The 13,795-nt window shown below is 45.8% G+C and overlaps 1 protein-coding gene across 1 annotated transcript in view; it reads right to left on the bottom strand.

Annotated features, from left to right (window-relative positions):
• The window catches only part of GPA33 (glycoprotein A33), a 55,814-nt gene that overhangs the window by 39,442 nt on the left and 2,577 nt on the right, over positions 1-13,795 (bottom strand). The window lies entirely within an intron of this gene.

Genomic DNA, 13,795 nt, shown 5'->3' with positions numbered 1-13,795 from the left:
CAGGAGCATTTATTCTATATAAGTTTATCAGAAAAAAAGAAAACGGTGAGAAAAAGAGTGTGGTCACACTAGCATCTCTCATCACATACATTCTTACCATGTGACATTGACTCTCCCCCATCGATACCTGGGGTCTGTGTCCCCTCCCCCTGAATCTGAGTCGGCCTGTAACTGCAGTGTGAGAGACGCCCATTTGGCTGAAGCTCTAGTAAATGGATTTCTTTCCCATAGAGTCTGGGTGCCCTTTGAACTGCTGATTTTTATGCTGTTTCTCGGGTGGGCAAGTCCATACTTGGGCCCATCAGCAATAACCCTCCTTATTGGTCTCTGTGTTAGGGTTGGGTTCCCATGGATACAACATCTCTGTGTTTCCTACTCATTTCTATGTTGCCCTTCTGTATGTAGTAACTTTGATCAGCCCTCAGGTCTTCCTTAGGAGGAATTGCTCTGTATGTCGGTGTAGATTCGGTGTGCCTGTAAGGGTAGCATAGCACTGAGTTTAAATGCACAGGCTTCAGAGCTAGAATGCCTCTTTGGAATTCCAGTTCCTTTATCTGTTAAATGTGTAGCCTTGAGCAACTTACTTAAGCTCTCTGTGCCAGAGTCCTTGCTTGAAAAAAGGGTTGTTTGAAAATTAAATAACATGAAATGTGTACTTTGTTTAGAATGATTCCTGACCCATGCTGCTGCTTCTGCTAAGTCACGTCAGTCGTGTCCGACACTGTGTGATCCCATAGATGGCAGCACACCAGGCTCGCCTGTCCCTGGGATTCTCCAGGCAAGAACACTGGAGTGGGTTGCCATTTCCTTCTCCAATGCATGAAAGTGAAAAAGTGAAAGTGAAGTCGCTCAGTCGTGTCCGACTCTTAGCGACCCCATGGACTGCAGCCTACCAGGCTCCTCCATCCATGGGATTTTCCAGGAAAGAGTACTGGAGTGGGGTGCCATTGCCTTCTCCATCTTGACCCATAATCAGTGCTTAATATATGACAGTTACATTACATATGTGTATGTTCTATATATATATATATATATTCATATTGAATAACTTCTACTTTTTCATCTCATAGTCTTTTGTTGAGGTGCATCCTTAATTAGAAATTAATCACAAGAAAAACCATCACCATCACCATGGATGAACTATTGTAAATAAATAATAATTACTAATGACTATAACTAAAGAATAGATCAAGGGGCTTCCCTGGTGGTCCAATGGTTAAGAATCTGCCTGTCAATGCAGGGGATATGAGTTCAATCCCTGGTCTAAGAAGATTCCACATATGGCGGGGCAACTAAGCCTATGCATGCTAGAACCCATGCTCTGCAATTAGAGAAGCCGCCACAATGAGAAGCCCATGCACCGCAACTAGAGAGGAGCCCTTATCACCGCAACTAGAGAAAAGCCCAAGAGCAGCAACTGAGACTCAGTGCAGCGAAAAGTAAGTAAGTTAAATAATTTAAAAAGAATAGATCACTTTTAAAGATCATAATAACAGCGAGTTGAAGTCATTTTATGTGAGTGAGAGAAGAGACTGAAATGAATGGATGAGTAAGAACTCATAAAGAAAGGGAAAATATATTGAACAAATATAGAGTGCTATTTAATGTTATTTGTAAACCTGAGAAGGATTTTTAAAGGCCAATCCTGTGCCCTAAGGCACACTTACATTTTCCATAATCCTAGATGAGAATTTATCCTATGTTTAAGCACTTCATGCCAACAGCCATCACTGGGAATCCTCCATAGCTAATCTAAATCCTTCTCGCTGACTTCAGTGAGTATCCTCTTGTTCTGACATTACTGGCAACAAAGACATCTGGCTTAACTTCTTAATAGCCTCCCATCATAAACTCAGAGGCTTCTGATGTTTGTAATCACCAGCTTTCTCATTCCTAGTTCTGTAATAAACTGTAATAAGTCCAGTTCCTTTCACCTCTTCCCATAGGCTTACTGTGACCCACATTCTATGGAATCTTTGCATCCTACGCAGTGGATGAGGGAAAAGCACCGGGTGAGGATATCTAATCTATAATCAGAACACTAGGGAGTGGAGAAGTTGGTTTCTAGAGCTTTCCAACAACCTCCCTTTCTACTTTTTGTATAGGTCTACACTGGGCATGTTCTGGGCGACTGGAAAGAAGATGCCACCCTCTCCCCAGTCGTTGCCACTCGCACATCCTGTTGCTCCTAACAGCTGTGTCTCTCCTGCTCCAGAAGTATTCTTTCTTTCCTCCTCCCTGCTGCTCTCCTTTCTTTTTTTTCCAAGGCTGGGCTCTTCCGATATTGATGAAGATCATCTGTCTAAGCTAATTCACCATAAGGTGTTAAAAACTAATAAATAGTTCAGGGATATGTTGACCTTCCCAAGGTATACAAATTGGGAGAGTAGGTGCTTTCACCTGCAAAGAAGGAATGAAAATCTCAGAATTTTGTGCCACAAGCACCACCCACGCGTGCCTTCATCCTAGTGCTCTCTCGTGAAAGGTTGTCACACAACGTGGCAGAGTGGCCAAAAGCACAGCCACTGAAGCCAACTGCCCAGGCCGGCATCCTCATCCTTAGTTTTCCTAGCAGCGCAACCTTGTACAACTTAATTAACTTCTCTGTACCTCAGATTCCTTGACTATAAAACGAGGTTAATTATACTACCTAACTCAAGGCTGTGAGGGTTGGATAATAGCATATTTAGTATGCACAACCTTTACCCTGGCAGATAAGCAAGACCTGTGTCCACATTCTATATTGTCGTGTCTTCTCCTCTGCTACACTGTGCTTCTTTCATTTTCATATCCTCAGGGCTCAACAAAGTGCCTAATACATAGGAAATACTCAATTAAGTGCCCTTTGCAAACAAAATGAATGAGTTACGAAGAACTTAAGTTTAAAAGATAGGTAGGATTTACAACCAGAGAAACTTAGTTGCTAGAAGATGTAAAAAAAAAAAAAATCAAATAAATAACCAAAGGAGCCCCAGAGAGGGGACACCAAGTCTGCAGGTGGCCCCAGGTGGAAATGGTAAAGGTCACTGAAACTCCCTAAGTGACTGGGGTGTGAAGACTCAGCTTGAGGCCTCCAGAATTGCTTGTAAATAATTAAGGTTTGTTAAGAAGATAATAAACGGTCTCTTGAGAGCTAACTAGAAAGCAATACACCCAAGGAGGCTAATGAAATGCTTGATGGAACCCGGCTGCTTGAGGCGTACATAGCACATTATGGGAACCCTTGGGAAACTGGCAGTAATGCCTCCACTTAGGAAAATCCATTTGCACAGAGAAACCACAGTCTTAGGGAGGACGTGTGCTGGAGGCCAGAAGGGACCCATCGTGCCTTAGGACTAGATAGATAGAGCTCTTACAGTGAGAAAGTGCTGGTCTCTAGGGCAAGGGGTGCAGCTCATACATGCACATGCATGTTGGTTTGTCCTGTCCCCCAAGGTGGACATGACCCCTGCAGGCTCTCAGAATGACAGCTGGGGAAGGAGAGATGGAGAGATGGGGAGGAGGGGTTAGAACTCAATGGACATTTGTGGAAGCCTTTTTTCAACAAAGATCTTTAGGAATCTATATATTCCAGTCAATTTAATGAATTTTTCCTAAGGCCCTAGTTTAGTGCAAGGCACTGAGAAAATGATCAGAGGCATGTTCATGCCCCTATCTTCTTGGGGAATCCACCAGGACCGTCTCAGCCCTTACTGGCTTTGCTGAACTGCTCCAGGGAGCTTGTGTCCCACACACATCATTATCGTGTCACTGTGGGTCTACATGTGCAGGCTGCCTCCCCTCATCACATAGCAGCTCCTTCTAGCAGGGTGTGTGTCTCAGACTTCTCTTGTACTCATCACTTGCCAGTTCCCACCCCCAAGGTGTCTACACAGAGCTGGGTGCTAATAAGACCTTGTTTGTTGAGTGGTTTGTATTCCCTGCCCAGGAAGAAGTTAGAAGTCACTGTCAGCCAGCATCCTAACAAAGCCTAAGTAAGTGTTTAGTGCAAGTGTTAAGGAGGGAAGTGTGAAGGGATGGAGGTGGGGAGAGAGGAGAGGGACTGCATTTGGATCCAGAAGAAGGATTTTAATGGAAAGCCTTACTGAGATGATGGGACTTGAAATAGCCCCCAAGGGACTCAGTTCATGTTGTTGAACTTGTGTATACAAGAGAATAAAGCAGGGTGCATAACTGTGCATATAACAGTATCTCACTTCCACAGAGTCACAGAAAGTAAATTTTAAAAGAAAATATATCAAAGTATAAAATTAATAGCAGTTATCTCTGGATTCCGGATTTCTTCTTTGTGTATTTTTATTTTGCAAACATTCTGCAGCAGACATGTGGTACTCTTACAACAATAAAACTGAGTTACATTTCTACAAGTCAAGTAGGAAATAAGGAAGCAAAGAAGTGAGGACGGACTGTTTTGTCAGGGAGCTTGCCTAACACAGAGAAATGGGAAAGCTGCAGATAGAAGGCTATGAAAGATCTTGAGAAAGTCTGTTTCATCCCCTCTGGAATGGAAGATGGAGAGACTTGAGCAGGCTCCTAGGTCATAGGGATGGAGCTCCTAGAAAAGAAGTGACTCCTTAACAAAATAAAGGAGGAGAAGCCTGATGGAGCACGACCCCTGCCTGGGTGGGTATGCGCAAAGGTGGAGGACTAGCCTTGCCCACGGCAAGAGGCACCTGTGCCCGAGTGTGCAGAAAGAGAGCAGCCGGTGGGCAGGAGTGGAGCAGTGAGTTCTGACCGGGGGCTCTGCCCTCCACCGCTACGCTCGCTCACTCTCTGTCTGTCTGAGCGTCTATCTATCGCCATATTCTGCCTATGCCGGGTGTTTATGGCATCCCTGACTCACAGGGCAGAGAGCAAGGAAGCCGCCCAAAGGGCACTGACTGCCAGGAGAGGAAGAACCCCAGGAAGGAGGCGGGTTCCAAGTGTGACAGTTGGTGCCCTGGGCAGAGAGGGTGCTCTGGGAACAGAGACAAGCTCAACAGTCAGGGGTTAGGGATATGGGAACAAAACCTGAGTGTTGCCAAGATGGAGTGGTTTGAGGAGCAACTGAACTTTACCTCCAAGTCAAATATATTCTCCACTGGCTGTCTCAATACTAAAATCCCACCACTGACTGAAGGCACTGTGCGTGTGCGTGTGCATGTGCTTGTGCATGTGCGTGCATGTGCGTGTGTGTGTGTGTGTGTGTGTGTGTGTGTGTGTGTGTGTGTCTGCATGCGCTTAGCCACTTGGTCATGTCTGACTCTGCAGCTCCATGGAGCCCGCCAGGCTCCTCTGTCCATGGGATTCTCCAGGCAAAAATACTGGAGTGGGTTGCCATGCCCTCCTCCAGGGGGTCTTCCCGGGAATGCAAGTGCTGCTTGGGAGGGAGGGAAGGCACAGTGAGTGGCTCTCTTCCTTTAACCTGCAGGGCAAATCCATCTCCTTAATTAGCCCCTCTCACCCATCCATCCCTAGAAAGGGGATGCAGGATGGATAAATGTTGATTTAAAAAAACAAATGCAATTAGGAAACTGAGGCTTGGAGAGAAGGATAGAGTAAAGGCAAAGAAAGACAGGTAGGAAACTGAGAGCAAACCAGCTTGCTGCCTGCTGAGGTTCAAAGGGGTGGGTGCTCATTCGTTGACACCCACTCAGCAAATGGCTGCTGGACACCTGTGTTCCAAGGGCTCTGCTGGACTCCGGGGGAAAATGGCAACCAGAGACAGACACAGTTCCCGCATCACAGAGATAAATGTAAAACCATCATCGTAACCAGTGGTACACAGTCAATGACAGGATATAACAGAGGATTTGGGGATGAGGAGAGGTTGTCCTGAGGAAAGGCCCTTTGAGCTGACATTGGAGGATGGGCAGGAGGGAACCACAAGAAAAAAAGGGAAGAGGTGAGAGAAGGAGAGAAGAGCATGTACAGAGGTCAGGGCACGGGAGAAGGTGGGCCATGTTCCAGAAACTAAAACAAGCCGCTCTGCAGCAATGGAAGTGGGTGGTGTGGGTGGGTGGTGTGATTCTTTTAGCCTTCCATGACGATTCCAAATAAACAGAGGCCAAGTTCAAACTTCATACTTGTGCCCTCAGGGCAGTTTAGGACAATTCTTGCTATCTGCCAGACTTCACCCTTCAGGAGTCTCCTAGAAAGCAACTCAAAAGTTACACCTCCCCCAGTTGTGGTCAGAAATGTGGGATGGGCCCAAGTCTAACAGGCCATAATAGCAATTGAGGGTTTTTCCCACCACCCCCCCACCCCCACTATCTACATCTATTTGAAACAGTTCTTTTGAGTATGAGGGTTCTTTCTTGCATCGAATGAGTGAGCACTTGTCAGTTTTAAAATCACTGATGTTTATCTTTAGATAATTAAATTAGGAGGAAAATGAAGAACCTACTGATAACAGGAAGAAGCAAGAGTCCTCTCCCGTCTGGCATTTGATGAGATAGATATTCATTACTGTGCATTCCGATTATTTTTCCAGGACAGAACATAGGGCAGAGACTTGACAACATGGGTGTGTGAAGCCAGATTGAGCTTACGTTCCGTAACTATGTCACTTGCAGGGCTGTCATTACTATATTAGCTGGCTGTGCCCCAGACAAACAGGATCTGCTGCTACAAACCTTTCTCCCAGTCTTCATCATGAGGAGGGCACTGCTATGCTCTCAGCCACTGTCTCTTATCAAAGTTTCCTGGTTTGGTTGACAATATCCTGCTCAATATGATTTTTGTTGTCAAAATTGAGAATGATGATTGATTTCAACCCAAGGAACCTGGTGGTGAGCATAAAGGGACAAGCAGTGAATTGCTGCTTGGGACATTACTGCTTGCTTGGGACATCAGCATAGTTTGTAAGATACTTCCAATTTGGAAATGAAGGAAGCAAATCCAAGTGCATGGTCCAAACACGCTTGTTCTTCAGTGCCCTTCGCCCCACATCGGTGTCACAGCAAAGCTCACTTCCAGGTCCTGATGCTGAAGGTAAGGCCCCCACTTCCTGTGCTCAGCAGTCTTGGCTCTGGTCAGAGTGTGGAGTTAGGGGCTCAGCCGTGGGCATAATGGTCGCCACCGTCTTTGGACCCCTTTCTCTGGCCCTCCTCACTCCTCAGTGTCAGCTCCTCGGGCCCATCTTCTTTTAGCCCATCCTCCTCTGGCTCCCAGTCAATCTTCAGGGAGATCAACCCTGAATATTCACTGGAAGGATTGATGCTAAAGCTAAAGCTCTGGTATTTTGGGTCATCTGATGCAAGCAGATGATTCATTAGACAAGTCCCTGGGAAAGATCAAAGGCAGAAGGAGATGAGGGCATCAGAGGATAGATGGCATCACCAATGCAATGAACGTGAACTTGGGCAAACTCTGGGAAGAAGTGAGGGACAGGGAGGCCTGGCATGCTGCAGCCCATGGGGTCACGGAGACTCAGACACAACTGGGCGACTGAACAAAGCCGCAGCAGCAAAGTCTGGCCCGCAGGATCCGCTTGCAGGAGTGGAGTTGCACAGCCTACACTGGCTTTCTGGGGGCCATCTAAGAAAAGAGGGCCTAGGAATGGGCACTGGCGGAGGCAGTGGGGCTGGTTAGAGGTCAGGTGCTGGTTGGAAAGAAGCCTAGTTTGGGAAAGTTGTCCAGATAGAAAGTTAACTTAGATTTGGAGGGGACAGAGAGAAAAATTATAAAGGAAATAAGTAGGCAGAACAGCCTCAAAATCAATCATCAAGGACAAGAATCTAGCTGTTTATGTTTAGCACACATGGTAGACTCTCGTAATTTAAAGATTTGTGCTCAATAATAGTATCTGAGAATGCTTGGTAAGATGGATACCCCAGCTGGATTAAAGGGAGTTTTATATCTGAGGAGAGAGCCCAATGAAAAGAGTCGGAGGAAAAAAGAGGACCAGAAAACTATAACTTGATACTGGAAAACCAAAATATATTGTTCACAAATAGATTGTGAGCACTTGTTCTGGAAACTATGATACAGAAAAAAAAAAAAAAAAAATATATATATATATATATATATGCAGTAGTTCTTGATCCCCATGCTGCTTAGGCAAACAGGTATCAAAAAAAAGGTTAAATGGCAGTAAATCAGATGGGGGAAAAAAAAGTGATCGAGACCTCAAAATCAAATCAGGAAAAAAACAATGTGGCTTAAAGTTACCTGGAAAGGCTTTATGGAGAGAAAGAACTTGTGATACTTCAAGGTCAGCCAGAAAAAAGGAAGGTACCGACACTACAAAGAGGTCTGATGATAACATTTTTCCAGACCAAGAAGTGCAAGATGTAATGTAGCAAACATTTTTGTAATATCAAAAGTGTAGAGACATTCTAGGTGCTGAAATATTGGGATTTGGAAGAATGTCCCAGTGGTTTACAGAGTCTAAATAAGAGTTAGGAGAAACTAGCCTCACAATATGAGTCTTATCCTAATAGTAACGGGCAATAACTGAATACCTTCAAGTAGGTGTAGTATCATGGTCATAATTTTATTTTAACAGATCATTTTGGCTTCAGGGTGGACAGCAGATAGAAGTGGCAAAATAGGCTCACAAGCCCAGTTGGAGACTATGGAAGTAGCTTAGGAGAGGGAGCTTACTTCAGAGAGGTGTCAGAGGAAATAGAGAAAGATGAACAGATTTTAGAGATACTGGAGGGCTAAAATCATCAGGACTTAGTGATGACTTGAATTTGTAGCTAAAGGAGAAGAAGCTGTCAAGGCTGATATGGTGGTTTTAAAATATGGTCCCAAAATACTTTGGAACTCCTCTCATCAAAAGGACTCATGTCCCCGCCCTTGAACCTAGGTTCTGTGATTGCTTGATCAATAGAATATGGTAGAAGTATGGTAAAAGATGCTGGGTCAATATCCGGGCCCAGACTTTAAGATATTGGCAGCTTCCACCTTATATCTCTTTAGATGTTCACTCTTATAATCTAGCCACCATGCTATGAGGAAGCCCAAGCTTCCCTGTGGAGAAGTTCATAAACAGAGGAATCAGAGTTAGCAACTACTTGCCAGCCAGTGAGCCAGAGTCTTGGAAGTGGGTCTTCCAACCCCAATCAAGTCACCCCAGCTGACACTGCATGGAGCAGGGACAAGCTGTCCCTGCCAAGCCCCATCCGAGTTGCAGATTTGTGAGCAAAATAAATGCTTATTATTATTGTTTTAAGTTACTACTAAGTTTTGGAATGGATAATTACATAACAATAGAAAACAGTAACAGATGACTCCTATTTTTCTGGCTTTCATTCCTGGAGGGATTGGGTGTCATTTACTGATGTAGAGATCACTGAAAAAGGCCCAGATGTGGGGACAAAGATCATGAGTTTGGTTTACAGCTTGTGAGTTTGAACTGATTCTGAGATATCTAAATTGAAAAGTCACGCATAGTTTTGGATTTATGGGTCTAAGGCTCAAGAAAGAGATTGAGTTTGAAGACAAAACTGGGGTCAAATGTGGGTCAATCAGAATAAGTGAGTGAGTGAGTGAAAGTCGCTCAGTTGTGTCCAGCTCTTTGCGACTCCACAGTCCATGGAATTCTCCAGGCCAGAATACTGGAGTGGGTAGCCTTTCCCTTCTCCAGGGGATCTTCCCAACCCAGGGATTGAACCCAGGTCTCCTGCAGTGCAGGCGGATTCTTTACCAGCTGAGCCACAAGGGAAGCCCAGTTAGAATGGGTGTGAATGAAAGATGCAGATGTAGATGAGGGTCTAAGTGGAGGGAATTCTAACATTTCATGGTAGGCCGAGAAGCATGAAGCTGCAAGGGAGATGTGAAAGGGTTAGCCCAGGAATGCCAGAGGAGAACCAGGAATGGGTGTATCTTGGGGGACCGACGGACTAGAGTATGTTAGGAAGGAGGGAGGGATTATCAAGGTTAGACCTTGCCGGGAATACTTTCCCCCAGGCTTCCTCCCTGCTAGCCAGCATCACAGTAAGCAGTGCTACTGGTTACCAAGACCCTGGGATGGGGCCCTAGAGGGCAAAGATGAGGGCAAGATGAGGATCACACCTGTGCCCATGAACCAGTTCTTCCCTGGAGGCCTTGTTTTTCAAACTGTAGTCCCTGGAGGAGCAGCAACATCACTTGGGAGTTTGTTAGAAATTCAGATTTCCATGCCCTTCCCTAGACCTACTGAATCAGTCTGTGTTTTGACAAGATCTCAAGACGACTTCTATGCATATGAAAGTGTGAGTTAAGACATCAATTTGGAGGCTGGACACTAACTCAGGGAAGCAGCCAGATGCTGCAAAATTGAGCTGCAAATCACACGCAGAGTATCAGCCCCAGTCACGGAGACAACTATTCATTAAACCTATTTTCCCTCAAGGTCCAGTAGGCAACTCTGAACTGAGGTTTTCACATCAGAATCACTTGGGTAAATTTTCATAATCAGAGAGATGGCCAGATTCTGCCTCTCAAGAGTCTGATTCAGAGGGTCTGGGGGAGCCTGGACATGTGTACTTTTACTCCCCAGGGGATACTGATGGGCTGCCTGGGTTGCAGCTACTGCCCTAAACCATCACTCATTGCACACATACCACACTTAGGGTGACCATTCATTGCATTCTTCCCACTTCAAGGCTGGAGCTGGGACTGGGGCATTTTAATCTGATTTCATTTCTGACAGGCAGAAAGTGTAATTCCCCAGGCACACGAGCCCTCCCTGTGAGCACTGGCTTCTGACTTGTGCTCAGGCACCAGCAGGCCCTCCCCAGGCTCCAGGTGTGAGTCACACCCTGGGGTCAGGTGTGGCAACAGGGCTTAGAGCTGGGAAGGAGATAAAAGGCCAGCCTGGCCATCTTGCAGTGCACTTGCTGGCCAACACTACTGGCTCTGGTCTGAATACCACACTCTTGGAGTGGAGATGAACTGGGCACAAGGCCACTCTCTTAGAATTTGCCTGCGGTGCAGATGATGCAGGAGACCCAGGTTCGATCCCTGAGTCGAGAAGATACTCTGGAGGAGGAAATGGCAACCCACAGCAGTATTCTTTCCTGGAGAATCCCCTGGACAGAGGAGCTTGGCAGGCCACAGTCTATGGGGTTGCAAAGAGCTGGACATGACTGAGCTACTAAGCACGCACTCATGGGGTCAAGATGAACTGGCACAAGGCCACTTATCTGGTTCTCATCTTTGTACATGTTTGAGATTGAGCCCTGTAAACCTCAGAGCCTCGACCAGGCCACTGTGTGGACTTAGAGATGCAAGGGACACGAGGCGAAGATATGCCACCCTCTGACAGGGAAGGTCTTGGGAAGCTGCGCAAGCCTGTGTGACTAACAGGAACATGGTACTTCAGAGTGGGCAAATCTAAGTCGTGTAGGAAAATCCTCCTGCTGGGGACTGTAGCTCTAACAAAGGCCCGTGGGGAAGGATTCTAAAATGGCATGATCAACTTTACAATGATAGAAAATTTGAAACTTATTAATAGTTCCCAAAAAAAACCCATCATGGATGAATCATCCATGAGCTTATTGAAATTTTTTTTTAGATGGAGGAAAAAAAAATATTTTCTCATCTTGAATATTTCAGGATGATAGATTCCCTTATTTCTTGGTGAAAAGCAGTACTTTCTGCTTTTCTAACTTAAGCTTTGAGGTTTCCTCTAGTTCTAGGAAGGTAGGGCTTTTTGTTTGGTTATGTTTTTTATCAAGTCTTCAAAGATTTTAGTGACTCTGGGCAGAGTGTCTCAGAGACTTTTTTCCCCTTGGTGGACTCCTCTTTATGCCTCTCTTTTCCTGCAGCTGTACCTTCTACTATATCAAGTCTTTCATGGAGTCTGGTGGCTGAAAAAATTCCCAGAGTGGAAGAGCTTTGGTCCTATACACGAGTTGGAGCATTTTCTCTAGCAGCCTTTGGGAGGGTGGATGAAAATCTTTCATCCACAGTGACTCTCAGTCTCTTGGCAGATGTCTGCCAGGTCAGAGTGATCAGACAGTTGATCATCAAAGTCTAGTTACTTTCCTATAATTTACACTTGCCCACACTAATAACAACAACAACAATAATAATGGGCATTTACTGAATGCTTGTTATGTGGCAGGCACTGATTCAGGGTCTTTACATTGACAACCTCATTTGCTATCTCTAATAACCAAATGGGAGGTAAAATGTGCATTTTTATACATTATAGGTTGCCCTCTCCATTTCACAGATTAGGAAACTGAGATTTATTGAGGCAACTAATTTGCCTCAAGCTAAAGTCAGTTAGGAGAAGGCAATGGCACCCCACTCCGGTACTCTTGCCTGGAAAATCCCATGGACAGAGAAGCCTGGTAGGCTGTAGTCCATGGGGTCGAGAAGAGTCGGACACGACTGAGCGACTTCACTTTCACTTTTCACTTTCATGCACTGGAGAAGGAAATGGCAACCCACTCCAGTGTTCTTGCCTGGAGAATCCCAGGGACCGGGGAGCCTGATGGGCTGCTGTCTATGGAGTCGCACAGAGTCGGACACGACTGAAGCAACTTAGCAGCAGCAGCAGCAAAGTCAGTTAAGGAAGAGGGCCTGCCCTTCTTGAGTGCCTGTGACATGAGAGGATAAGCGGGTGGGAGCGTCTGCCAGGGAGGGGGAGGTATTGTGTCACTGACATTTTTGGAATTGTCATACTGACTTTTAGTAGGTTTAAGTACTGTTTTTAAATTCTTGAATGCACCACCTTCTGTTTGCATACCCTTCATATGACCTGCTTTTGCTGCTGCTGCTAAGTCACTTCAGTCGTGTCCGACTCTGTGTGACCTCACAGACAGAAGCCCACCAGGCTCCCCTGTCCCTAGGATTCTCCAGGCAAGAACATTGAAGTGGGTTGCCATTTCCTTCTCCAATGCATGAAAGTGAAAAGGGAAAGTGAAATCGCTCAGTCACATCCAAATCTTAGCGATCCCATGGACTACAGCCTACCAGGCTTCTCTGTCCATGGGATTTCCCAGGTAAGAGTACCGGAGTGGGGTGCCATTGCCTTCTCCGTCATATGACCTAATGTGATTTTATTCTGATTCCCGAAAGTCTGATGAGTCCTGGGGCCTGTTTTCATTAATTCTGTCATGGTACTCTGCCCAAGACATCAGCAAAATTTTAGTGGTTACTGAGCAAGTTCAGGTGAAGAACAGAACAACAGGGAAAGCCAGTAGGTCCTCTGGAATCCAGCTTAATCTCCACCTCCTCCAGAAAGCCCTCCCTAATTTCCCTGTTCCTCCTCATGGTGGGGAGTGTCACCCAACAGTTTTTATGTTTGACTTTTGAAGGCCTTTATTGCTCACTTACACATGGAAGTGACTATTTCACCCACAAACATTTCCACTTGGCAAACATATACCCAGAGCTAGCCACCAAGCCCGGCTTCCATGGCTCCACTGCTCCAGCCCCTTCCCCTTAGTATAAAGTATGGAGGCAAAGGTGATGAGCCCCTGGCGCCAGACTTGGAGGGTGGAGGGAAGTGGATGGGGGCAGAACACTCTATCTGTGTGTCTGAGCACAATCCCAAGAACTGGTTCCACTGGATGAGTTCACCCAGGGGTCACATACCTTCTCACAGGAAGAGGTGAAATGTACTGCTCAAGGCTGTTCACAGTTAGGGCCACTTTTCAGTCTGTTTTGTTTTGGGTTATTTTTTCCCTAAGCCCAAATCCCTTCTTTTTATTTGTGCATGGCTTTCGGGTTGCAGCCAGACTGCAAATGCAGGGGTGTGTAGGGGAGGAGGCAAGGCATGAGAGAGACTTCCAGGCTCTGGAGAAGAAGATCAGAGGTCGCTGGCCCAGCCCAGAAAGGGTGGTCATTTCCTCTCAGCCTCCTACCCTTGAGA

This window comes from Bos indicus, chromosome 3 (genome assembly GCF_029378745.1).
Source record: "Bos indicus isolate NIAB-ARS_2022 breed Sahiwal x Tharparkar chromosome 3, NIAB-ARS_B.indTharparkar_mat_pri_1.0, whole genome shotgun sequence".
In the NCBI taxonomy this organism is placed as follows: Eukaryota; Metazoa; Chordata; class Mammalia; order Artiodactyla; family Bovidae; genus Bos; species Bos indicus.
The sequence above is the reverse complement of the archived record's forward strand: the minus strand, read 5'-3'. Positions and strand labels throughout refer to the sequence as shown.